Here is a 10,835-nt window from a genome sequence, read left to right on the forward strand (position 1 = left end):
TCCTGAAAAACGCGTTGTTTGGAATAGCAGTGGGGGGGGTGGAACTTCATGCAGATACGGGGTGGTTTTGATAAGTGGTTCCAGATGTTTTTGCCCATGCTTAAGAGATGCCAAGTTTTTTGGAAGATGTTCGCAGCCAAAACGCATTCTTCCGTACGTCGCATTTCTGTGTAATTTTGCATGTGGTGTGGCATTATGTCCGGGATGATGCACGTCTTTTTATTTTTACCGTAGCTGTTTTGATATTGAAGTAAATGCATATTTTAGAAACATCCCTACTTTTACAATCCTGTGGAATAGGCCGTAGGTTTAGGCAGTTGTCTGGTAGCAGAGGTACCCTAAGCAGATATCCTGGTTATCTGGCCGGCGGTAGTAACACTCGCGGTGCTTACCGCAACTGTTGCTGGAATTTGGCCTGTTCCAGGCGCGCTTAATTAGGTACAGGCACGGGAAGACGGTGGGGCTGTCTTTGACACGACCATGATAGTCCGATCTTTATGTGAATGCAATAATTGTGTGTGTGTAATTAAAATGAACTTCGAACTTGAAGCACAGTATCTTTACACGCCCTGGGAGCAGTAATGGATTTAGCTTTTTGTATGTTTTATGCTTGTGACGCGCCCTCATTGTATTAACCGTTGCCTAATCATAATGTCTGCACAGTAGGTCTGGCGTTGACGCTTGGGATTTTGTTGAAATATATAAAACTTCACGGAGGATTGTCGCCTATGGCTTCTTGTTATCTTTTTGTTCTCTGTGTTTATCACAAGTACAGTAGGACAGTATAGTATATTATATGAAGTGTCAGTTACAATCATGAGTAATGACTCAGGAGTTACAGCAGTTGGCTTTCCCAGAACCCTTAACTGAGGTGACTGTTGGCAGCCTTCTGACTTCAGTAACATTTGAAACTTTCCGCTGAGTCAGCATTTGAGGCAGACTGAGGCATTGCTGGCCAGAGTTATATGAGGACAGAAACGTGGCACCAGCGATGAGTTTGAATTGTTACTTTCCCACTTGAAGCTGACAAAAAAGATCTTCAGACATTGAGAATACATGGGCTTGAAGTACCCTTTTCTGCATTACCTGCAAACATTGAAAGTTACCTGTTCCTGACAAATTTTACCTGCACAATAGCATGGACCAAACTAAGAACTATACTGGAACCATTGCAGCAATTATTTCTGTTATGGGTAGATCAGTCAATGTAGCAAATAAAAAGGTGCAAATTAGTTACAGGTAGACATCAGAAATACCTGCATAGCTTCAATCTTACCCATACTAGCCTCAGCATATGCAGGTGGTATTTTGACTTGAGCATAAACTGATAAAATCAACTGTGAAAAAATTTCACAATTTAGTTAAGTAGGTACATATACATGTAAGTAACCTTCTTGCCAAGTCTAGGCAGAGGTTAACCATACATTTGTACCTCACAAGTGGCAGGTTATTTGCTGACTTGTCATTGCCACTGCCGTATAACAAAAAGAACTTGTCTGTAGTAAAGGTCGAGAATTTTTGCTATGGAATGTCAACAAAATAAACTGTGGAGTTTGAAATCCTTCTTTTCATACCTTGTTTTAACTTTGTATTTTTCTTACCACCTCGTAGTGTTAGGAATAATATGTTAGATAAACAACAGAAACCACAGATCCTAAAAGCTTAAAGATCTTCTTTGTTATCCACATAGCTTGTGCTTTCATACTAATCATTGCTTCTTTTGTTTCATTGTATTTCCTCTGTCAACTACATTATACTTTGTGTTTTGTTTCCAGTTTCTATGCTTCGGTGGCTTGTTTTGGACATGATTTTAGGCATTTTTATCAGGATTTTTTTTACATATTGGTGTATCTTTTTTGGGTGGCAAATGGATACTCTCCTATAAATTTGATACTGCCTTGCCAATACTGTCCATCAAAATATCTGTTGGGAGATTGGCCATTTTCCCTACTTTAAATGTAGATCACATCTTTTTGAATTGATTCCCTTTAAATTTCATACCCCTTTTTACCTAATAGTATACTCTGTCCATCCTTTATCCGTGTTTAGGATTCACAGATCCTCTAAGAGATCCTCTGGTCTGTTTCACAAAAATCCAGTGCTCATAAACCCCCCAACAGACCCTCAGGGCATTGTCCTAGAAGAGCATATTGAGTGACAGGTGTAGGTGTGGAGGTGTCACTTCTATTGTTGTTTTAAAATTGGGTTGTCAGGATCCTATGAGACAAAGTAGGTCAAGTAGATCAACAGTAGATAGACCCATGCCAACTAACAACAAAACAATGGACATCCTTACAATGGAAAAGATGATAACTTATCGGATAACAAAAACTAGTGACAACTTAGACAATAGTGTAGGGCTCTCTCTGTAATTCTAAACTTTCCTCTGTCCTATGTTATGTCTGGAGTGAGGTGGGAGGATGCTCCCTGAATTGTTACTTGTAAGTTGTAGGGCCAAACTTGGCAATATTGGAATAACCATTGAGTCAAAAGGACTTTTTGAACCTCCTTGGAATAACACAAACCTTCATCAAGGTGGAATTTCTGAACCGGAGTCATTTAAATCTTATCACCTGTATCTATATAGGCCAAGGCTTACCAACCTAAAATAAATGCTATCGAATAAAGCTGAGCTATGTTTATACTATAGAATACAGAGTTAGACCCTGTTCATACCAGACTTATATAAACCGGTTGAAACCGCTAAATAATTAACCCGGCAAAAACCCGTCGCGTTCACACCAGACTTACAAAATCGGTTTTTCAAAAACCCTGTCCAGCGAATATCCGGTTAATCGGCCATTACCAGGCTCCTCCAACATTTTTGTTTTGGTAGAGACCTTAATAGAGCCCTCCCCCCAGCTTTTTCGAATTCGGCGATCAACTCCTGCTCTCCAAAAATACGTATCGGGAGCGTCTCGTCCCCCGACCAGGTTGCGTTGGCTGATTCCATCGTGAAAAATGAAGAGAAACCGTGGAAAAACAGTGGAAACGGTCTAAACAGCGCGATCAAAAAAGCTTGGAGGTCGCACACGGCCAGGATGCTGACCCCGTGGCCCCAGAATTATGACGCAAAAACCGGTTCAATAAACCCTTAGCGTTCAGACCAGGTTTTTCGGTGGAAAAACCACCTCCCAAAGTGGTTTTTGAAAATCGGATTTAAACCCCTAAAAAACCGGTTAATTTGCGTTCACACCAGGTTAAATAAAAACCGGTTTTTGAAAAACCGGTTGAAACCGCTAAATATAAGTCTGGTATGAACAGGGTCTTAACTTGAAAAATTGTCAAATTTGGCTGTATCATGCCTGGTTAAAAATCATTACAATGATTCCTGGCAGATAGATTTAGGATGGGACAGTCACTGATTCATAGCTTCATATTTATCCAGATAACCAACCAACCAACCTATCAACCAATCAAGTAACCAAACAACCAAGTAACCAACCTGCTAGCCAGCCAACCAACCAGCCCGTGTCCAACCACCTAAAACTGGTGAAACCCAAATCAAGTTAAGCCTCCTTGGAGACGTAAAAACCTCATTTACAAAACAAATTCTTTACTAGTACCTTAATTGCTGCTTGTGTTGGGGATGCTAAACTCCAACGTCCAAGGTCACTTTAAGGTGACTGCCATGTCATTCAAACGCCTGACCACAAACTGCCAGTCTACCCCATGCAAAGGGTTTCTAGATCGATTCTCACAGTTCTCTAGTGTTTTATACCAACACCCTCTGTTTATAGGTACTGAAAGCCTAAATATTTAGGGTTTTGGTCATGCTGATGAGAGCTTCTATTCCACTGTTACTCCTGGAGGTTTGCCAAGGGACTGCTCAAGAGAATGGTGATGGTAAAGGTAGAGGGGAGGTGGTAATAACTGTGAAGGGGGTCATAAAATAAAGTAGCCCTGCAAACATTTACAAGGTCAAGTCCATCAAAACTTAGCCTTTTATGGCATTTCTTTTTTAGCACCATTAACTCATTCTTTTGGATTCAGATCATTTAAAAGTACAATACAATATTATCTGTGCCAAACTTTCGTAATGAAATTGACACCATCTGATGCTCTTCATACAAAAATGCATGTCTGAAAAAAGGTTGTTCTGAAATTTGGACCATTTTAAGGTAAATGTTTGTCCACATGATTTATAAACCTAAGAAGGAATAAAATAGAGTACCATAAAACTTTGTACTTCCCCTTAAAATAATCTCCTCCCCTATGGTAATGAATGGATTGCCCCCTTGGCTATCACAAAAGCTCACAGAAACTTTCTAAAGAACTGACATCCGGGATAGGTCAGTTATGGGGTTATGGGGTGAACAACTCCATAAATTACTGTAACTTCATTTATCTTTGCACAGCTCCAATCTGATCATCCAACCACCACCCCCACCTTTTGTAATGGACCAGCCCTAAGTCCCTAAGAAACCAGAGAAGGCTGTCACTACACCTGACAAATTTGTACCCTTGACCTCTCTGTGGTACTGAGCATAGCAAACAATTTGGCACACTATAATGTCACGTTCTTTTGCCAAACCACAAAGACCTGGCCAACCATAAATCTACCTGAGGAAAAAGGTCCCCTTGTTGTACTTCCAGCAATGGCTGTTTACACATACATTTTCTGACTGTTTCGCAATCAGCTAAAAGAGATGGACAATAAATGTACAGAGTGGATATCAAACACTCATCACTACCACAAAGCCTTTGAAACTTTAGCATGGGGACATGGAGCCTTCTCCTGTTGAAAGATCACGCACCAAATGGGATGAATAATTTACTTTTATTCTAGACCAATCATGATTCTGCATTAACTAGAATATCAAGTTTCAGCCAACCAGGACTCTGCCTTTAGATCTAATTTCATTACTAATACTTTATCCTATCGGCAACATTTGCAATAGTCTAATGCAGGGCTTGAAACACCACCTGATCAGAGCTGTGCAGGTATTTCTTATGTCTACCAGCACCTAACCTGCACTGGTCCATGTACTGGGTTTATATGTAGTAGGCATATATGGATTTTTATTTGCTGCATTGACTGTTACCACCCATAAAGGAAATAGTCTCTGTACAGTTTTTAGTATGATCCATACTTTCTAAATTCTGAGTGGTGCAGGTAATTTTCAGTATCATTTTACCTATACCAGTACAGGTATGCAGAAAAAAGTATTTCCAGCCCTGGCATGTATACAGTTGGCAAGCTGCCCTGTATGTGCTGGGCTTTAGTCCTGGTTTATCTGAAAGCCTCTACCATTAGAACAGAATCAATTTGGCAGAAGACGGCTCCCGACAGCATTACCCCTGAGGGCATGTGGTAAAGCCTCCGAGAAACACCACAATAGAAAACCACAACAATAGCGAGAGAAAGTAGGGTATGTTCACAAAGCGCTGGGATCTGTCTGTCACCATTATACACGTCCCGGTACGCGAGAGACAAAGCTCCGGCGCAGCGAACTGTGTCTACTTCTGAGGTCAATGACACATACCCGGCATATGCGAGGCTTACCTGGTAGAAAGAACAATTCAAACAAGTCCTGTTCGACCCAGGGTAGGAATCGCTACCTGCTTGACCCTAGGAAACTTCTGCCCCCTCGCTCCAGGCCGTGCAACTCAAACTCCCTTTGACGTCAATCCTTGAAAGCTTAGCTGCAGCTTATGATCCGATGTCCCAATATACACAAAGCAGTCAATGTACAACGTGGCTTTTGTTCGCCGACCACAAAGCTAATGCAAGCTAAGCTGAAGGTCCTGAAGAACAAAAGCGCTCGGCCGCTGTTTCCAACGCAACTCAATCTACCCTTTCAAACGTCCATTTGTCAATGTACCTATCAAAGCTGCCTTGTGCTGTGAATGGTGATAGGTTTGTTCTTGGGAACACCCCTAGTGTGGTAACCCACATTTCTATACAGGCAACAAGAAAGAACCACAAGCACAGGAGGCAGGGCATTGACACCAAAACAAAAACTAACTTCTGAACACGACCTATACCATACTCCATAGTGTCTGTATGTTGAGGTTTGGGAAAAGAACAGCTAGAATTTCTGCCAGAGTTGGACTAGTAATCAATCTTTGCAGCCAAAAAGCATGTTTTCCTAAGTGTTACGTATTCAACAGTGGAACAGTTTATTTGTCAGGAAAGTTCAATCTGTATAAGATTATGTTGCATGCAGCTGTAACATACGCACCCTACATCTATATTGTTTATGTGCAAGTGATAAACTAACTACTGATATCTACGTTAGTATAGTACACCCTGGACACACTTTGAGCTACAGTTAAATGCTAAAAAGTAAAATAGTACATGTTTTTGAATAAAAAGGAATTTCTAATCAACTTGCTTTCTTGATGAGGAATAGTGTAGATATGACTTTAAAATCTAACGTTACATTTTTGCCTCCAGGAACTGAAGCTGAGTGACATTGGGATCTATTTCCTCAAGGTCAAAAAGGTTTGACAGGCTTGTACTTTTCTAGAAGGATGGGATTAGGGTCAAAGTTCAGAAACCCAATCCTCCAGGTCTTAACACTAATAACACTTAACACTTTTTACTGCTAACTGTTACTGACAGGGTTGCATGTGACAAGGAAGCTGCACAGGTGGCTCAAAAAAATTTAAACACTATATGATTTGATTCACTTACTTTCATGAAACATAATTTTAAGTGAACGTAGAATGTAGGGAAAGGTGTTTTTCGTGTGGTATTGTAAGTTCGCTATAGTGTACATTGGAATTATACATTTGCAGTGAATTTGTGGTATAGAGGTCACAACAAAAAACACTGCAAACATTTCAGGATATTCAGCATTTCTCAGGTTTTCATCAAAGGCCCATCAAACTTCAAGACATTGACGATGATGTACTTCTTCATTGTAAAATAATGATGAAGATTATTGTAAAATAAAAGTTTTTTTAGGAAAAAAAAACATGTTTTTTTCTCTCCAAAATTTTTAGCACCCTTTTAACAGGGTGGATTGAACAATGCAAAATAAAAACCGAGGGAACAGTACTTAGGAAAATTGAAAATGAAAACCGTACCAATAAAAATTCCTGAAACGGTATAAACAAATATATATGGACTTTTTTTGTAATAGTCCATAAGCCAAAACAAAGCTTCTATACTCCTACCATATCACAATTCCTTTTTTGCCCAAATCATCCATACCCAAATCTTTTGAAACTTTTGTCAGTTTCAAAACTGCAGGTGCCAATGTGATTATTTGCACTTTTCAAATATTTCTGTCAAACATTTTCCCGTGTCAAAAAGCACACAAATTGCAAAACACTTCCTTGTATCTTTTCAAAAAAGAAAACAAAAAAGTTTTGGGAAAATCGTCACTCTCTAGAACTTTTCCAGTTTCCCCAACTGCAGGTGCCTATACGAAGACTACTAGAACATGGGCGTGGCTACGGGAAGTGTTACAGCTGCAAGTGTCCTGGTGAGTCATGCTGGCCTGGGTCCCACAGCACCTGCACGGTCCGCTATCCGCGCTACGTGCACGCTGTCACGTGAGGGGCAGGTCTTAAAGGTGACCTGCTGACAATACTTAGTGACAGAAAAATTCGGTCTACTCACAGACGTGTAGGGGCGAGTCGAGATCTTAGTTTTGTAACAACCTTGGCGACAAAAAAATCACAGGGGACATTTAAATCATGTAGCTATTAGAAGCTGGTTTGCACGCACGTTGCAGTGTTTGAATCGTGTGGTTTGTTACCGTGAAACTTTCTTTAAAAGCGCAGCAGTGTTGTGATATTGAAGTGGATACGCCGCGAAAATCCTTTATCTAGGCCCAACATCTGTGGAGAGCGCAACAAGAGTGATGGTCAACATTTCGGACAGCTCGTCGTTTACATATGACGTCATCACTCCACTGTAAACTTCTGCCGCTGGAGGTTAAAAAAACGTGCAGAAGTTTTAGTGCGTTTCTTAAGGATGCGGGGGTTTCTTTAAGGAGGTAGTGCAAAGTTGGGAGAGTTAGTGAAACTGGGCAGCCTACTGGGAAGTTGGCGAGGGGTGTGCGCTGGTCCCGAGGCCCGCACACACTGCGCTAGCTGCCCATCGAGGCATGCAAGAACCGCCGAGCTACACACCACAACACCGCTAGATCGGACCCAAACACTGCACCCTCCCGGGTTGGAAAGACGGCGAACTTACGTGAAACGCGTGCGGGCTGGGCCGTCCGATGTCCCGTTGCAAGAATCCCGGCGACTGCACGGAGGCACACCCCCAGAAAAGCGCGGAGAAAACCCCGCTGAAACCGCAGCTTTCTCCCGTTGCCCTCTGCACCACGGATCGCTGCACAGCGGTCGGCCAAAGGCCATAGGGACAAACCGTTTCACACCTCGGGGTGGTTCGCGGGAGCAACATGTATGTCTGACTCGCAGCTGTGAGCCGCCGGGAGGAGGTGATTTCGTTACGAAGTCGCGACAAAATGAAGAGAAAATCCCAGTTGTAGCCATGCAACAGTCTGCGTATTTCAAACTCACAGGACTTCATAAAAGAAACCTTGATAAACCCCAGAATGGCGGCAAATAAAAGCTGTGGATAGGTTTCAGACAGAAAGTTTATATCAACGCTAAGTACCCTCGGTGTAGTGCTAGTGCTAGACATATAATATATCATTCCTTGATCACACCCAGAAATATTCGGTAATATATAGATAGTTTGCTTTGTGGAAAAATCACTAATAGATCGGCTTGGTGTTCTGTGAGACAATTATTCTCATATGGAAATGTCCAGGACTCCTAGTCGACTATTAAACAAGAGCTAAGAAACGTATCATTTCATTTTTCTGTGAAATTTTCACAAGTTTCTTCTGGTGTATTCATATCATAACTCCATAATTCCCACCAGATGATATATCGAGGTGCATCCGGTGGAAGAAAATTCTTCTGACTTTTCTTCTCGCGGCTTACTTTTCAGACAACCCATGGAGGTAGAAGTATTTTTCTACCTCCATGGACAACCAGCCCTCCCACCCAACATCTGCTTGAAGAAAGCCGACCCCGTCGCCCTAGTTATTGGGCTGGCGCCGCTCTCATCTGCACATCAATGCCGGGTGGAAAACGTACGGTCCCCGATGTGTCGCCAGAGGGGCACCCTAGAGCCTCGTTGTGGCGCCCGTTGGCGCCCTGTCGTCGTTAGCCGGGGGATTAATCGGATCCAGGGGGTCATTATGGGGTTCGGGGAGCTAAATTGGAATCCATTTAACGACCATTTGTGCCATTTATAAACCCGCATATCAATTACAACATAAAATGACGGGTTACAATGCTACCGATCAGTGGTGAAATTTGTAAAGGGATCAACTTTTATTCCAATTACCAGGTATACAACTCGCGACAGGACACAGAAGTGGTGTTTTAAGTGTATTAAAAGCAGTAAGCTTTCAATGAGCTTTCAATCTATTGAAATTTAAGCTCTTTAGTGGTAAGACTTGAAAGCTCCTTTAGTGATATTAAAGACAGTTGTATCTTTGCTATACCTGGCTCCTCAATGTCACTAGTTCTCAAATCCTTATGACACATATATATTGCAACGATTGCACATATATTTACAGTTCCCTCCGAATGTAAACTACAGCGAATCTTTGATATTTTTTTTCATTTCAAAGTCTTCTCCTCACTGATATTTCCGTTCAACAACTTCATCTCATTTGTATTTCCTTTTACACTCTTCTCGTGTACTTTACTAGAAAAACACGATACCCCCGGACCCCTTGAACCTTTCAACCAGCTTCCGTGGCCCTTGATATACCTTCATTCAATTACGCTGCTTTTAAGAAGGGGTCGGCTTCGGTTAAGTGCTTTCTGGCGATGATATCTGGAGAGATATTGGCGTGTCCTTAACCTCTCTGATGACAATCAATGAAAAAGGTTGGTCGGTAGTTATTTCATTACAATGAGTGAAAGGATCGCACGCTCCTGAGGGAAATTACTTCGTGTGAAACGTATATCACTTCTTCGCTCTTAGAAAAAGAAACGAAGGGGAGAACTGAGGGAAAAAAGGAAAAGAAAGACCCCAGACCGAATAAGAAACGAAGCAAGAACTTACGGAAATAGAGACAGAAAAAGAAGAGCAAGAGAGCGAGAGAAGGATAGAGAATAAAAGATAAAAGAAAGCAGCTACATGTAACTCTCAGCAACCTACGCTATACATTCTGGGAGAAGTTGTTTGCATCCGCCTCTTTTGTGCACCCTTCAGTACTTTAAGTAACAAAGTTGATTAATAGTCGGTTGATTAGATGTTTTGGATGAATTCTGTAGAAAATAGAATTGAATTTACGACCATTTGACAGCAGAAAGTAAATCAGTGACATCACTAGGTGTGGGGGAGGCGGGGTTTTTGGAAACTAGTCCCCATACTTCGATTAAAAAACGCTTGGGTCCTGAGCCAGTTTCTTGGCTTGCAAATTCATATTGCTGGCATGAGAAGCATTCTTGTGCATAACTTTTTTATTAGTCCGCTCCCTGAATTATTTCGTACAGAACAAGTAAGGTACAGTCCACAGTACCTATCGCTTCAGGGCAACCGGACTCGGGTCAGTGCCCATCTTAAAAAAACTCATTGTTGTAAGATTGTAACTTACAAATTCCAGGATTTAAGGAGAAGTCGGACACTCCTAGCCTAAGGCAATGTTCTTCTTGCAGTTACGAGAGGCTGGCTCGTGTTGGCTTCTGTGCGTTTTTCGGCGATGACATGTACAACATTTGTTTGATAATAGACGAACATAACAAAAGTAGCCTTCGTTCAACAGGCTCTTCTCGTGAAGTCGATATGTTGCAACGGCTTTTAGCTGCATCGTACAGGTAATGAAAATCGTGTCTCTGTACCTCCC

General features: G+C 41.7%; 1 protein-coding gene across 5 annotated transcripts in view; it reads right to left on the reverse strand.

The window, feature by feature from the left end:
• The window catches only part of LOC109478701 (growth factor receptor-bound protein 14-like), a 37,485-nt gene extending 29,174 nt beyond the window's left edge, over window positions 1-8,311 (reverse strand). For 4 of the 5 annotated variants that reach the window (XM_019780405.1, XM_019780404.1, XM_019780403.1 and 1 more), the window contains exon 1: window positions 8,153-8,311. The gene's annotated coding sequence lies outside the window, so the exon portion shown is untranslated. Of the gene's footprint in view, window positions 1-5,506; window positions 5,604-8,152 lie in introns of those variants that run through there. The other variant, XM_019780401.1, reaches the window with a different exon arrangement.
• Between the last annotated feature and the right edge of the window lie 2,524 nt (window positions 8,312-10,835).

This window comes from Branchiostoma belcheri, unplaced genomic scaffold (genome assembly GCF_001625305.1).
Source record: "Branchiostoma belcheri isolate BF01 breed outbred unplaced genomic scaffold, Haploidv18h27 scaffold45, whole genome shotgun sequence".
Lineage (NCBI taxonomy): Eukaryota > Metazoa > Chordata > Leptocardii > Amphioxiformes > Branchiostomatidae > Branchiostoma > Branchiostoma belcheri.